General features: G+C 43.9%; 2 protein-coding genes across 2 annotated transcripts in view; one reads left to right on the top strand and one right to left on the bottom strand.

Annotated features, from left to right (window-relative positions):
- The window catches only part of LOC147736825 (uncharacterized), a 467,810-nt gene that overhangs the window by 204,597 nt on the left and 254,784 nt on the right, over positions 1-8,429 (bottom strand). The window lies entirely within an intron of this gene.
- The window catches only part of LOC147736828 (uncharacterized), a 58,560-nt gene that overhangs the window by 48,635 nt on the left and 1,496 nt on the right, over positions 1-8,429 (top strand). The window lies entirely within an intron of this gene.

The raw sequence follows: 8,429 nt of genomic DNA, 5'->3' as shown, positions 1-8,429 counted from the left end.
TAAGTGTTGATGTATGAAAGGGACACCTTATCGTTTTGTACACCTTATATACAATTATTTACAATTCGCGATTATTTACAACACAAACACATACACATAACTAGTTGTATTATACAAAGTGAATTGCTCTGATATATATACACTCAAATATTCATACTACGAAGAAAAAATCATCCGTAATTCCATAAAGACCAGAGTCAAAAGTATAAACTTGATGACAATCCTAAATCAATGAACTACAGTTGAATGTAGGTAGTTCAAAAAAGGAAAAATAGACTTCAAATTAATTCATTCAGTCCATTCAACCAATAAATGGCTAATCATTTTACGCCAACGCGTTTCGAATCCTGTATGCCAACTCTACGGATTCTCATCAGGGCTCTGTCTTAATACGGGATATCTGCAAGTGTATAAAATAAAACTTGTTTTAGCTACATTTCTGACAGTTGTTTAGCTTCCAACTACATTTAACTCGGATTCCTCATATTACCTGTTGAACCAGCAGCCGCCGGTCAAGGGTAGGGTATTAGTTCTGACTGAGTTTCTTTTCTTTTCGGGATCTAAAAACAAACGCAGGTATCATGACCTGTTCTTACTCACTTTCTAAGACCAGAATGGGGCACATGTGTTATCAACATACCTTACTGGGTCATGCTTGTGATCCTATGTTTCCACCAAATGGGAGTTAATTTTCAGTCTTGTATTACAGCCTGAAAATAATGAGAATAACGTTTTACGCACTTTTTATGCACAGACGGAGAGAGTATGGCACTCGTTGATCTACTCGGCATACCTGCTCTGAGGGATTCCTCGCTTGGGCTGTTCGTGTTCTAATCGGTTGCAGCGGTAAACGCTTTCTAACCATGTGGGCACCGCTTTCCTCAGTCCTTATTATTTGCGCTCGCTTTCCCTAGAGGAAATAACAGCGTTTTATTAGGTTTCTGGGGCTACTGCAATATTGGTGGCAAATCAAACCCATGTTAGGTCTAGACTTACTTGAACAAGCTGTGACTCGGCATCTAGCTCTCATTTACTTAGTTTGGCAGCCATGTTGTAACATGGTTTTGGACCTACTTATAGCTACTTGCTTGGCGGCCATCTTAGAGTGGGGTCGCTAGTGAAAGCTCTCATTCACTCAGTTTGGCAGCCATGTTGTAACGTGGTTTTGGACCTACTTATAGCTACTTGCTTGGCGGCCATCTTAGAGTGGGGTCGCTAGAGAAGGCTATCATTTAGATGTGAAAAAAGGTGAATTTAAACCACATATGAAAACATACGCGCAATTACCATCGACCCTTTCTTTTGGAGGCACTATACTAGATAAAGCTCACACTCTAGATATTTCAGAAAGCGAGTTGAGCCCGCTGAGTGCGCTATTAAACTTAAGTATAAGGTAGGCCTCTTTTTTTTAGTAGAAGTTTTTCATGGTCGATGGGTCTAGACTGTTGCAGAACATATAGAATTGACCACTTCAAGTCATTCTCAGTGTGTTTATTTTCAATGAAATGCTCCACCATGGGTGCTGTAAGCACTTTATTCTTGATTCTAGATTTATGTTGCGTTATGTGCATATTCACTTGTTGTGTTGTCTTGCCTATGTAAATCTTATTGCATGGGCAGATGACTACATACACAACATTTTGTGTTTTACAATTTGAGAAACTTAAGTGTTTCCACTTAATATTCCCATGTTGGAATTCCTTCCCTTCCACAGTAGTCCCACAGGCCATGCATGTCCCACATTTATGATGTCCCTTAATGGGTTTCATTCCCCATTGAGACAATAGGGCACTCTTAGGTTTGGGTAATGCTATCTCGGCTCGGACAAGATGTTGTCCGATGCTCCTGTTCTTACGATACGCGAAAAGAGGACGGGGAAATGGACAGTCCAGGTTTTCTAGTAAGTGCCAATTTTTTAACACGGTTTGTCTGAATTTGTTAGTGTCAGGCCCAAATGTGGTGACACAGACCCTCCGGTCTTGTTCAGCCTTTGATTTTGTTTGTAGCAAACATTCGCGTGGTGTACATCGTGCCCGCTTGAATGAGTTTTTTAACAGTTTTTTCGGATAACCACGGCTTTCCATTTCGTGACAGAATGTGTCAGCGTGTCTTTCATACTCTGACAACTCTGTGCAGTTTCTCCTGATACGGAGCAGTTGGCCATAGGGCAAGTTAGCCTTCAAGTTCCTGGGGTGGTCACTTTGGTGGTGCAGTATTGTGTTTTTATCAGTCTGCTTCTTGTACAAAGAGGAGACGTTTACAAAGAGGAGACCAACTTCCCGTTTGAACATGTGATTTCCACATCCAGGAACGTCATTCTTGTGTCACTGATCTCATAGATGTAATGTCTGGATGTTTGGAATTAAGCCATCCATGAAATTTCATCAACTCTGTGTGGCTCCCCTGCCACCGTCGATATATCGTAGCCATTGCTTAATGTGACTGCAATATGGGTTATCCTTTTCAATAAATTTCTTCTCATATTCTGCCATATACAATATGGCCATCTCAGGAGCATAGGGGCATCCCATAGCAGTCCCTTTGGTCTGCATAAAGAACTGCTCATTGAATCGGAAGTAATTTTTGCGCAACGCTATTTCTGCCAATTTGAGAATAAAGCTGGTAGGGACTCAATGTGGTCTTGCACGAGCTTCTAAATAAAGCTCAATTACTTCCAATGCCTCTCCCTGGGGTATTTGAGTATAAAGGGACGTGACGTCCATTGTCACAAGCAATTGTGATGCAGGATTAAAATCAGTCCCTTCTACTTTGACGAGGAAATCCATTGTGTCTCTGAGATATTATTTAAGAGAGCTAACAAAGGGCTTCAAGAAAAAATCAACATATTTCGCAAGTGGTTCCAGGCAGGAATCGCACCCAGAAACAATGGGTCGTCCTGGCGGCTCATTTAGACATTTATGGATCTTGGGGAGGAAGTACAGGATTGGAGTCCTGGGATATTTTTTGATAAAAAATTCACCTTCTCTCACACCAACATAGCCTTCATCTAACCCTATTTTAACAGTATCTGCTATCAGTCCCTGAATGTTTTTGACCGGGTCTTCCTGTAGGGTTCTATACCAAACAGTGTTGCTCACCTGTGTATTGGCTTCAGCAAGATATTGTTCTCTTGGCCAAAGGACTACAGCTCCGCCTTTGTCGGCCTGTTTCACAACTATCGACGTATCATTCCTCAAGTCATGTAGTGCACTTCTCTGTCCTTTACTCATATTCTGTTGGAAATATTTTTTATTTCTCTCTAGTTTGTCAATTGAGGAAAGCATGATTTGTTCGAAGGCATAAACCTGTTTAGGAATTTTTTGACTAGGTATGAAGGTCGATTTATTACGTAACCCTGTAGTTTCTTTTTCTATCATAGGTGGCTGATTGGCAAAAAAGGCCCTTAGTCGAATTTTGCGACAAAATTCTATGGTCTCTAACTTCATTTGGGTAAAGTCTGTTTGTTGACGAGGTACAAATTTTAGTCCAAGATTTAGTACGGATTCCTCATCTTTTGTGAGTGTTTTGTCTGATAGATTGACTATTGTGGATGGCGCCTTTATGATTTGTAAAAATTCCTCCTTGTCCACATCTCCCATGGCACCTTGAATCTGGTTTTTCCTTGCTGGTCCTTGTCAGAGTATGAAAGACACGCTGACACATTCTGTCACGAAATGGAAAGCCGTGGTTATCCGAAAAAACTGTTAAAAAACTCATTCAAGCGGGCACGATGTACACCACGCGAATGTTTGCTACAAACAAAATCAAAGGCTGAACTAGACCGGATGGTCTGTGTCACCACATTTGGGCCTGACACAAACAAATTCAGACAAACCGTGTTAAAAAATTGGTACTTACTAGAATACCTGGACTGTCCATTTCCCCGTCCTCTTTTCGCGTATCGTAAGAACAGAAGCATCGGACAACATCTTGTCCAAGCCGAGATAGCATTACCCAAACCTAAGAGTGCCCTATTGTCTCAATGGGGAATGAAACCCATTTAGGGACATCATAAATGTGGGACATGCGTGGCCTGTGGGACTACTGTGGAAGGGAAGGAATTCCAACATGGGAACATTAAGTGGAAACACTTAAGTTTCTCAAATTGTAAAACACGAAATGTTGTGTATGTAGTCATCTGCCCATGTTATAAGATTTACATAGGCAAGACAACACAACAAGTGAATATGCGCATAACGCAACATAAGTCTAGAATCAAGAATAAAGTGCTTACAGCACCTATGGTGGAGCATTGCATTGAAAATAAACACACTGAGAATGACTTGAAGTGGTCAATTCTATATGTTCTGCAACAGTCTAGACCCATTGACCGTGATAAACTTCTACTAAAAAAAGAGGCCTAACTTATACTTAAGTTTAATAGCGCACTCAGCGGGCTCAACTCGCTTTCTGAAATATCTAGAGTGTGAGCTTTATCTAGTATAGTGCCTCCAAAAGAAAGGGTCGATGGTAATTGCGCGTATGTTTTCATATGTGGTTTAAAGTCACCTTTTTTCACATCTAAATGATAGCCTTCTCTAGCGACCCCACTCTAAGATGGCCGCCAAGCAAGTAGCTATAAGTAGGTCCAAAACCACATTACAACATGGCTGCCAAACTGAGTGAATGAGAGCTTTCACTAGCGACCCCACTCTAAGATAGCCGCCAAGCAAGTAGCTATAAGTAGGTCCAAAACCATGTTACAACATGGCTGTCAAACTAAGTGAATGAGAGCTAGATGCCGAGTCACAGCTTGTTCAAGTAAGTCTAGAGCTAAAATGGGTTTGATTTGCCACCAATATTGCAGTAGCCCCAGAAACCTAATAAAACGCTGTTATTTCCTCTAGGGAAAGCGAGCGCAAATAATAAGGACTGAGGAAAGCGGTGCCCACATGGTTAGAAAGCGTTTACCGCTGCAACCGATTAGAACACGAACAGCCCAAGCGAGAAATCCCTCAGAGCAGGTATGCCGAGTAGAGCAACGAGTGCCATACTCTCTCTGTCTGTGCATAAAAAGCGCGTAAAACGTTATTTTCATTATTTTCAGGCTGTAATACAAGACTGAAAATTAACTCCTATTTGGTGGAAACATAGGATCACGAGCATGATCCAGTAAGGTATGTTGATAACACATGTGCCCCATTCTGGTCTTAGAAAGCGAGTAAGAACAGGTCATGATACCTGCGTTTGTTTTTAGATCCCGAAAAGAAAAGAAACTCAGTCAGAACTAATACCCTACCCTTGACCGGCGGCTGCTGGTTCAACAGGTAATATGAGGAATCCGAGTTAAATGTAGTTGGAAGCTAAACAACTGTCAGAAATGTAGCTAAAACAAGTTTTATTTTATACACTTGCAGATATCCCGTATTAAGACAGAGCCCTGATGAGAATCCGTAGAGTTGGCATACAGGATTCGAAACGCGTTGGCGTAAAATGATTAGCCATTTATTGGTTGAATGGACTGAATGAATTAATTTGAAGTCTATTTTTCCTTTTTTGAACTACCTACATTCAACTGTAGTTCATTGATTTATGATTGTCATCAAGTTTATACTTTTGACTCTGGTCTTTATGGAATTACGGATGATTTTTTCTTCGTAGTATGAATATTTGAGTGTATATATATCAGAGCAATTCACTTTGTATAATACAACTAGTTATGTGTATGTGTTTGTGTTGTAAATATTCGCAAATTGTAAATAATTGTATATAAGGTGTACAAAACGATAAGGTGTCCCTTTCATACATCAACACTTAAAAAAAAGACAAAAAACAAATAAATAATAAAAGGGTTAGAGTGATATACCCGTACGAACCAGGAAGTCTCTTATGGTTTGTTCCCTCAAAAATAGAGGATTTAAGTAAGTGTGTGGCTGGCAATCTGTGTACTTAGTTATATTAATGGTCCAGCTAGCCCCACGTCCCAGGACCTGACTCCCCCATTCTTCAAAAATTGGACATTTTTGGGAGGCATAGAGAGATTAAGTGATTTTCCCCAAATCACAGGATGTTGAGACGATGCAGAGTCGAACTGGGTTCCCCTGTTCTAAGGGGAACCCGGCAGATCTGTCTACACTAGGCTAACAGATTCAAATGCACAAGGGGAAACATTAAGAATCGCAAGCCACACTGCCCTTTGCTTGCGAGTTACCCTCTCGTGCACTTACATGACTCATTTTATACTTCTAGTTCGTGTCCTTGCTTTACAACTGGTGGCTTAACCAAACAGTGACCCTACCCACTTGTAGCATCGCATCTCCTCCCACCACTTCCAAACAAGCAGTACTCCGTTTTTTTTTTCAGAACAACATTTTATTGTGTTGTTGAAAAATTGCAAGAAAAGCACAGCGCTCCGGGCACCGGAGAAGCTGTGAGCATTAGAGTAATAATCATATATAGGCAATTCAAGCAACAGTTTGAAAGAAGGTAACATTCCTATGTTCCCCCTCCCATCTCCCTCCCACTCCCCCTACCCGGATCCCCCCCCCCCCCCCCCAGCTCCCTGCACAGCGTCTAGTTATTCTACAGACAAAAAGCATGTCAAGAAACATTCTGTGTGTACTCCTCATCACCCGGGATCAGTGTCCAATTGTCTTGCTTCAGCTTCATCTTGCACTGGCGGTTCCAGCCACAGTCCTCTATAGTCCGCCCATCTCTTCCATATCTTATAATGCTTCCGAGGGCAGCCCCTGGCCTCAAAGATCGGGCGCTCCAGTCCCATATAAAAATCTAATCCCCTTTTCCACACTCCCACCAGGGGGGGCCTGGGGTCTTTCCAGGCTCGAGCCACATCCCTCTTGGCCACTGTAATGCCCAAAAGCAGCAAATGTCGTTTGTAGATGTTTCCCCCCACTTGTTCCAGGACATGGAGAAGACCCAGCTGTGGCGAGCGGGGGAGCTCCCAGCCCAACACCTCAGACAGGCAGTCCCACACTCCCGACCAAAACCTCCTCAGCCCATCACAAGACCAAACCGTATGTACAAAAGTACCCACCTCTCGACCACACCGCAAGCAATCAGGAGACGCAATCAAGCCAGCCTTCCACAGCCGTTCCCTAGTAAAATAGGCTCTATGCAGATATTTGAACTGAATAAATCGCATCCGTACCGCAATGGCCTCTCCTCTTGGAGCTTCAAGCGCTTCTCTCCAGTCTTCCCCCTCTAGTGCACCTACGTCTCCCTCCCATTTAGTCCGCAGGTTGTCTAGGGAAGAGGAGCAATGCGTAACCAGCGTTTGGGAGATATTATTTTTTTACTTTCCAATTCTCCCATAAACACCTTAGCTTCCAATGGGCTGAATTCGGGCAATAAGTCCAGACCGTTCAGGGTGGGTGTAATAGCGTGGCGGAACTGCAAGTACCTAAAGAACTGGGTTCGGGGCATGTCGTATTCCTCCTGTAACTCCTGGAACGATTTGAGGGTCGTTCCCTTCATAACATGGCCTAAGGCTGATATGCCAATCGCGTCCCAGCCACAGAACCCCTGCAGGGACACCAGCGCTGGCAATTGTCCATTCTGCCACAATGGAGTTTCCCTCGTCAGTCTGTTCCACCACCCCATACGGTGTAGTGCCCCGCGCCATATGTGAAACACTACTTGAGTAACCACTGGGAGCCTCTTTCTCTTAGTCGCTGAGTAAAGTATAGTATGTAGCGTGTCAGGGTCCATCAGGTGTCTCTCCAGAGCATAGGCCGGGTCGCTCCGGACCCCATATCACCATTCATTCAGTACCAATAGGTGAGAAGCTTGATAAAAGGACAGAATGTCCGACATTGCCAGGCCACCACAATACGTGGAGAGGAAACATGTGCGGAGTGCTACTCTCGCCGCTCCCCCAGCCCAGAGAAATTGGCTTAGCGCCGAATCCACCTGAGCCACTGCGGTGAAACAGGATACGGGTGATTTTGCAGTTGGTATAATAGACGCGGGAGGGCCTCCATCTTAAATATGGCCGAGCGGCCGTACACGTTCAGGGGCATGCGGGACCATGTTGTCATGTCCGATCGGACTCGGTCCCATGCAGGCACAACGTTGCGCGTCCAGGAGACCCCAAGCAAGTCTTTCAGGAATACACCCAGGTATTTAGGGCCTCCAGTCGCTTCCTGCAACACTGCCGCCCAGGACCCCAGGCCCCCGCGCTCTCCCAGCACCCACAACACAGACTTTCGTAAGTTCAAATGAAGGCCCGACACTTCCCTGAATATTCTCATGATGTCAAGAACCCGCGGCCCAGATCTATTCAGGTCTGTGAGGAAAAATAGGACCTCATCAGCATAGAGTGCGATTCTATCAGAAGGTCCCGCCTCCCACTCAATGCCTCGCATTTGTGCATCCACCCGCACCCACGCCCTAACGGCTCCATGGCCAGGGCAAATAAATATGGCGATAGGGGGCATCCCTGTCTGGTGCCCCGGCCTATAGAGAAGGGA

This window comes from Lissotriton vulgaris, chromosome 1_2 (genome assembly GCF_964263255.1).
Source record: "Lissotriton vulgaris chromosome 1_2, aLisVul1.2, whole genome shotgun sequence".
Classification (NCBI taxonomy): Eukaryota; Metazoa; Chordata; class Amphibia; order Caudata; family Salamandridae; genus Lissotriton; species Lissotriton vulgaris.
Note: the sequence above shows the minus strand (reverse complement) of the source record. Positions and strands in the feature narration are given on the sequence as shown.